The following is a 7,675-nucleotide window of genomic DNA, read 5'->3' on the forward strand; positions in this document are numbered from 1 at the left end:
GCTGAGTTACCGTGGCCCTGTAGCATGCTTCGGAGAAAAAGGTCCTTCCTCCCCAAGGCACTGCCACGGAGGAAGAGCACTGGTACCAAACAAGGCTGCCCGGCCCCAGATAGGCACCTCACCGTGCCCAGATAGGCACGGCTGACCCTCTTGCCCAACCTCCCAGCAGAATTACATTTGCAAAAGCATCTGATCTGCAGAAATACTGATCAGTCCCAGCTCCTACTGATATCAGCAGGGACTACAAGCACTGGGATACTGAAAAATCAGAGCAGTATCACCAGCCCGTGCCTCTCTCTCCCATTTACGAGTGTGGCTCAGCCTCTTAGGGACCATAACTGAGTCGTTATGAAGCCCTTGGATGGGTTTTACTGCAAAACAAAGCTAAGAATGAACATGCACGATTGCACCAGGACAATAGCCTAAACCTAACAATCGCTTCCTGTAATTGTCTGAGGCAGCCTGTAGAACGGAGAATCACCTCATGATAAATCCTCGTTGGTCATTTACCATCATCAATCTATACTGTCAGAATGAATTAGGTGCAGAGGAGCATGTTAATTACAATGCAGATGACACTCTAGCTTTAATTATCATGACTTCAAAGTAAACAGTGTCAGTTAATCTACCTCAATCACCATAAATGGTTGTTAGAGGAAAGCGCTATTCAGCTGACAGGACTGACGTCCAGCTTGCAGGGTCTGCAGTTACAAGGCTGGCATTGTATCATTACTTTTCCAAATTGCTCTCTATTTCTATCCACGTTAGTCAGGTCTATGGGACGCTTTTTCCACTGCCTATGACATGCCTTAAATTAGGGGTGACCAATTTTGTCAATATGTAGCAACCTAGCTTTATTTATAGAACACTTCAGATTAAACAGCAAAAGCTCCCACTGTCCTTTTATGCCTTTTCATTTTGCATTTAACAGCTACTTATTCATTTTACTTACCAACTAGGGCTATGTTTTTATAGCTTGTGGTTCCCATTTCAATATTATTTTATGCCATTTTCTGGAGGGCTAGGATTATGGAATAAACCTAAACACCTGGACAGCTTGTAAGGGACTGGGAGAACAGCTAGCAGTGTGGCAAAGGCCCCCAAATTCCATCAGACAAATGTAGCCCTTTTGTTCTTGTAGCACCCGAGATAAAAACTCTCAAACCCCATCAGATTCCTCCTGAGATTCTCCCTGTGAATCCCAGAAGGCGGGTTGACCGCTCACTCTGGTTACGATCGGCATTAGGCTCCTGTGGAGGAGAGCAGATAAAGTTGTTCTTCCTATCTCCTGCAGACAGGACAAGAGGAGGTGTGCTCACACTGCGGCATGGGAGACAGCACGGTGGGAGGAAACACTCCAATGCTAAAGCTATCAAAGCCTTGGGGCGGGCTGCCCAGCGAGGCTGCGGGGTCTCCAGTAGCAGAGGCTTTAAGAAGCCGGGGTGTCCACTGCAGAGCCCAGGGCTCGCACGGCCTCTGCGGTGCTGGGCGTCACGCTGGTGTATTTCCTGCTGCTTGATACACCTCGTGAAGAAACACCCTCGGTTTTCCCCCAAACTGGTGTGCAAAATGCAAAAGCCTGAGAAGATACAAGTAGCCTGTGAAATGTCCTGCTTTGCCCTCTCAAGGAGAGCAAACCAAGGAAATAAGGAGTTACAGAAATAAACCAATAAAGTAAAATTAAGGTGGGGAATTTAATCACTCGGGAGACGGGAAATTCAAGGCTACGGTACCCATGGCAACTACCATTTGTCCACAGTGTATGGAACATTAACCTTAACTCCATATGCGGAAACAGAAAAAAATTATGGGACGTATCACGTATGAATGCATATTTCATGCAGAGGGTACTCTGCGAGGGCTACTGTGGAAGCAATAATTAAATTTCCTGACTGCAGAGCAGGTAGGTCCATGCACAAGCAGCTCTTCTGCAGAGACACGAGCTAACATCACCAGACGGAGCTCCCAGCTCATCCCCTCAGTTTAAGGCAGGGAAGATTCAAGGTCTCGGCTTGGCCGTAGTATCACATCCTGCCTTATAAGCTTCTGGCTGCTGTTCAGATTTTGTTTTGAAAATTGCCATCTGTTGATTTAGGGAACGCTGTGATGTTTCTTTCAGTTGTTTGGGTCAACAAGAATTCTGCATTTCTTGTATGTTTTCCTTTTAAGCAACTAAAGCAACATCCATCATTCAACAAGGCAGAAGTCCAGTTCCTGCTGGGTGATCCGTTTATTTGAATGTGAGAACCAGATGATTGCTGAGTTAGACAGCAAACAAGTTATCAAAACCTGGAAGAGTTTTGTGCTTGTCTTGAGCTGAATTTTAACCCCAGGCTGGGTGCTGCAGAGTCAGATTACTTACAGAAAGAGCCAAAACCAAAGCTAGCCAGACAGACAGTAACCCTGTGGATCGAAACTTTAAGGACAACAGTTCCATTTTTATATGACTTTGGACAATGGCTCACTGGTATATCTATTTTTGCTAAAATTTGGCAGACAAGACTTTATGAATATAGAAACCAACATCAGAAATATAACAGCTGAGAAGACTAATTGCAATCGGGGGGCGGGGCTATTTAAAGAAGAATCGGTTTAACAAAAATGATTTCTATCTTTTGTCACCGCCGTGGGACACGGAAGCAGGCGGTCTGCTTGGTTATGACCTTCCTCCCGGCCTGACTTTGGAGGTGCCATGTGCTATCTCCTCCTAGGGCCAGAGGCAGGTTGAGGAGAGGCAGAGTCCCTTCATACCACAGCCCGCAAGGGAAGGGGGTGCCTCCCTCTGGGGAGCAGTGAAGCCCTGCCGCACACCTTCCCCGGGTGAAAACACTTGGCTCTAGGCAGAAGGGGGCCTGAGCAGGGATCTTGGGCCGTGGTGCCTTAGGAAAAACTTGTGTCAGAGGCAGCATGCCGGGTACCAGTGCTTGCAAAACCCAAGCAAAACCTTGTACTGGCCAAACCCAAAGCCCAGCATCTCCAAGGCTTTCGGCAGGAGCGGGGCCAGACTCTAACCCAGCCCATCACTCTTCATAAAGCCATTTAACACATCCACAGCACCAGCCGGCGTAGCTCAGGTCTGACCTCTGTCACCGCTTCACAGGCTGACAGGACAAGGCCAAAATCCAGCCACTGCACACGGAGGAGCCGCTGGAGTCAACGGAGCCGCGGCACGGCTCCTGGGCAGGCTCGGACGCCTGCGTGCCGCAGGTGCCTTCATAGGTTCCCCATCGCCACGTGGCACCTCACCACACGGTAGGTTTGGGCAGCTCTGCGCAACCATGGCTGGGGGGCTGTTTGCTCAGATGGGGCTTCCTGCAGAGGCAAGGAGGGGAGCGGTACGAAACGCAATAAAACTCTCCTCCCGAGCAGCAGCGTCCCCATGCAGTGCTGTGCCAAAGGGCTTCCATCCAGTAGTTTTGGACATATTTTACCGAGTCAAGGCCACGTTTATCTAGCAGCAATTCAAAGCGAGGAGATCTCCCACTGCCAAGATTGGTGTTTCTTTCACCTGCACTTCAAAATAAGAGTGCTCACATGAACTCCCTCTGCCAGAAAACCATCCCAGGGCTGTCCCAGACCACAGCCGACGGGCAAAGCTGAGACAGGCAGCCCGAGGACACTCTGCACAGCCTGGTTCACACCTGTAACCTGGAAATGCGGTGAGCAGAAAGCAGTGGTTCCTCTCCAAGGCTGACTTAGAGGTCAGGCTTGCCCGGGGGGGGCCGCACTGTGTCCTACGGGCCACCCACCACTCAGACACGCGTTAGCCCACATTCTGCCCACCCTGCTCCTCCTTGCTGAAGTCTCTGAAAACCTCCAAGCCAGCCCCAAGACAGAGGCTGATGGCTCCTCACCAGCAACAGTCAGCTCACGGGCTTGAAACTCCCCACAGGATCATAAAAGCCAGAAAGAAATAATTTTACATGAAGGAAAAAAGTACAAGGTAGGCTTCTTGCAAATACCCACTGAGGGCGACACAAGAGGGGTGCCAGGGTCAGACCAGCTGACTAAGAGCCATGTCGTAACACCAGCATCCTTCACGCAACATCCCGCTCCAGGAAAGGGGAGGACTCTCAACAGCAGTGCTGCCCTTCGCTCCTAGAGACACAGGCACTCTCCTCCAGCAGCGCTGGCCATTGCTAGTGCAAACCCCAGACCAGGCTCACAAGGGCTGGGCTGAAATGACCAATCTCAGTTCCAGAGAGCTGTTAGTAACCTTGGACTCTCCTTGCTGTAAGCGTCTTAAATATGAGCTATTCCTCACCAGGGAGAAATCGGGATTTGATACTGCACAGCAATGAACAGCTGAACAAGCCAAATCTTGAAAAATGGCTGCATATGTTTTCACAGACGTCATGGTATAGAATCCATCAGGTTCAGGAATTAATCTGGCCAGACACCACCACGGTATCTATATGTTAACCTGAGTTAAGGCAGGTTTGAACACTACTGAAAAATCCCACCCTCCAAACGATTTCCACTTCCGAATCTCTGACCTGCTGTTTATGGAAAGGGAAAGAAGCGCAGGGATGAGGTAAACGTGTTTATGAACGCATTACTGTTACCTTTCTACTCTAGCAGCTTACGGTAATGACTTTACCACCCATATTTATTGCTAATCAAGATCAGCACCAGGGGAGGAGGAGGAATCATTTCTGCCACAAAGTTTGTGCTAAGTCAAGACATTGTTTTCTCCTCATCGTGTGAAAGCCAGAGCCTAAGCAGTCTTATTTGCAGCCTGTGAATGGCTGGAAGTATCCCTTTTCTAGGCATTCGCTCTTATTTCTTACAAGTGCTCACATTTTACCTGGCACCTCTTCTGCAGAGCAGCAAGCGCAGCCTGAGCTGCAACAGAGCAGGAAAGTCGAAGCGCTCAGTAAGCTTCGCTGAACTCCCGTTTGAAGAGTTTCCTCAAAAGCAGCACAAGCTCCTTTGCCAGCTAATCTTTCCAGCCTGCAGCTACAGAGCAAAGCGTGGCTGTGGACCTGTGTCAAAGGTACATTTGTTAACACATTTCCCCCGGAGTGCTAATTAACATTTACATCAAGTACTATGAGAGTGAAAAAGCTTCGACACAAACACACTGCAGGGAAATGCAAGGAGCAAATTCTCTCTCCCCCCAGATGCGGTGTACTGTTTGCCCTTCAGGAGCTGGTGAAAATCCAGTTTGTTTTGTAATCTTCTGTTCTCTAAAATCAGATATTTCTGCAAGTTAATAACTAACCAGCTTCTTTTCATTTAAAAACCTACAAGTGCATTTAAAATTCTATGAAAGCAAGGCCCTGCCGGCACTGGTGCGAGCCAGCCCGCGTGCACGTCTCCGTGCTGAGTCACAGCGCAGGCGCTCCCCAGCCTAATGACAGAAAATGACAATATTTTATGATTTTATAGTAAACATAAAAGAACATCAACACACTTTCACTTGCATCTTGAAACAAGACTGAACCCTCTTAAACTAAACACTAAGATAGCGAACACAAACACAAATATTTGTAGCTGGATCTTCAATTGCCGTAGTTTGGGATGCGGACAAAGAGGCTCTAATGAGTAACGTTTGTACCCACAATAAGATGCAGGCAAAGTTATTTGCAAACACAAATTTGCACTTCAAAAAATGCGAAGGCAGTTGCTGAACAGCTGGTTAATGAGCTATTCTCAGTATTATTTCTCAATACTTATTGAGAAAAATGTGCTATCGCATTGAAGTACAATTTTTAAGACTGCAATATAACTTAAATACGGTTGAAAAAATCCTCTAGGTTTTTCCCAGGGGGAAAAAAAAATAATCCAGTTTTTAAAGGAAAAACTAGAAAATCCCAGGTCCTCAGAAGGAAAATCATATTCTACGAGCCATGAAACAGTAGTATGCAAAACTTAACCTATTCTGTGAACTTTTAGGGCATGAGAGAGCGCATATTATTATTCAGTACATTCTCTCCTGCCACAACCATGCATCCTGCCCAGGCCCCCGTGAACTCAAATCTAAAAGATTTTGTCTAAAGAAGTGCCAATATTCTTTAAACAAGGCATACTTGCAGATGTAGAAAAATTTGCCTGAGCGAGGGGTACAGCTGCACGCTACTTCCAGAAATCAGCTTCTAACTCTCCGCCTCCACAGAAATCAGGATCCGAGATGAATAATATATACTATGAAAACACAGACGTTTTGATTGCAAACTGGTCTAGAGTTCTGTGAACATATTTTGTTATTGTTGCCCACTTGCCAAATATTTGGGGTGAATAATTTTCAGCCTCAGTGTTTACCAACTGCTGTCATTGTTTTGTCCCTTTTTTCTTTTTTTTTTTTTGAGTGTTGCTTGCTTCTGCCTTTTAATTGGATATCCAACTTTGTAAACAAGAAAATAAAAATAACAAACAGTAAATGCAAAAGCAATGCATATGTTTGTCGGAGACACTCAAGTGAAGGACCCTAAGCACTAATGAGGACGACAGTCTGGGCAGTAGCGCGGGAGATGCACCAAGCCATCAGTGCCGAGCAGATGTTCCAACAGGACAAGGTGATTGTGTTTCTGTCGCTTGACTAGCTCTTGAAACCAAACATATTTTCATTAGATACACACATTTCTGTATTCACTAAGAATATTTTTTAACGAGTAGCAAACACTCAGATATTTTGCAGATTGCCAGTTTCCTAAGTTCTCTGTCTTAATTTCCAGTAACTCCTATCAAGAAAAGGCAATTTTGAGCTAAAATCTAAACTGACACATTCCTGACATGATCTCCCGGAGGCTCTTTCTCCAAAGCACGAATGTCTGGACTGAAATCCTGGCCTCAGCACAGGCAACAGCAAAACTTCCACCAGTCCCCGCCGAAATTTGTAAAGACAAAAAACCCCCAGTGTCTTTGGGGAGACCAAACTGGAGGTAGAATGCCCAGCTCCCAAAACACTAATGGTTTAAGCTCATGTAACAGGATGAGATTAATATAAACACGCTAACCTGTCCAAATTGGAAATCTTTCAAATTTCAAGCACAGGAAACAACAAGGGTTGTTGGTTTTTTTTTTTTTCCAGGCAGGATGTCAGAGTTACCCCTGCAGTTGTGTGTGAGCTGAGGACAATGTTGTTACACGAGATCAAATTACAAACACAAGCAAACAGAAAACAACCTCGGAACGTCACTGTTCGAGATTTGACAAGCAGCACAGCTGACCCGCTGGGAAGGTTAAATGCTCTCGAGCGAGCTCTGGGAGAAGATGAGGAGTTTGCTGCTGGACATCGAGTTCCGTGCAGTTAAATTGTCAATTTGTTTGCCCAAGTTAATGCTTATCTTACCCTATGATTGCTGCGGTTTTACTAAACATGTTTGACCTGCAAATCTTAAAGCAGTGGCTTTGCTAAAATTGTAAGAAGTTTCTGGATTTTCCAAGCACCTAAGAAAACTATTTTGGTCGTTTCCACAGCACAGAAACCTGTAGTTACTCAGACATTTGAAACTTCCAGTGAGGTGGATGACAGTTGCTTAACCACACACATTACCATTTCATTTCTATTTCTAATGTTTAGCACAACCTTGCTCTAAGGAATTTCTGGAGTTGTTTACAAAGGCTGATGCAGAGGTTGTGTGCAGTCTGGTCCAAGGGCAATGGTTTACTGAAGTCACTTGTAAACAGCAGAAAGAGATAATATTTTCTGTAAGAAGGGGGACGGGGGACG

At 46.1% G+C, this 7,675-nt stretch overlaps 1 protein-coding gene across 1 annotated transcript in view; it reads right to left on the reverse strand.

Annotated features, from left to right (window-relative positions):
* PDE8A (phosphodiesterase 8A) overlaps positions 1-7,675 on the reverse strand; it is a 158,368-nt gene that overhangs the window by 150,581 nt on the left and 112 nt on the right. The window lies entirely within an intron of this gene.

This window comes from Pygoscelis adeliae, unplaced genomic scaffold (assembly GCF_000699105.1).
Source record: "Pygoscelis adeliae isolate BGI_AS28 unplaced genomic scaffold, ASM69910v1 Scaffold318, whole genome shotgun sequence".
NCBI lineage: Eukaryota > Metazoa > Chordata > Aves > Sphenisciformes > Spheniscidae > Pygoscelis > Pygoscelis adeliae.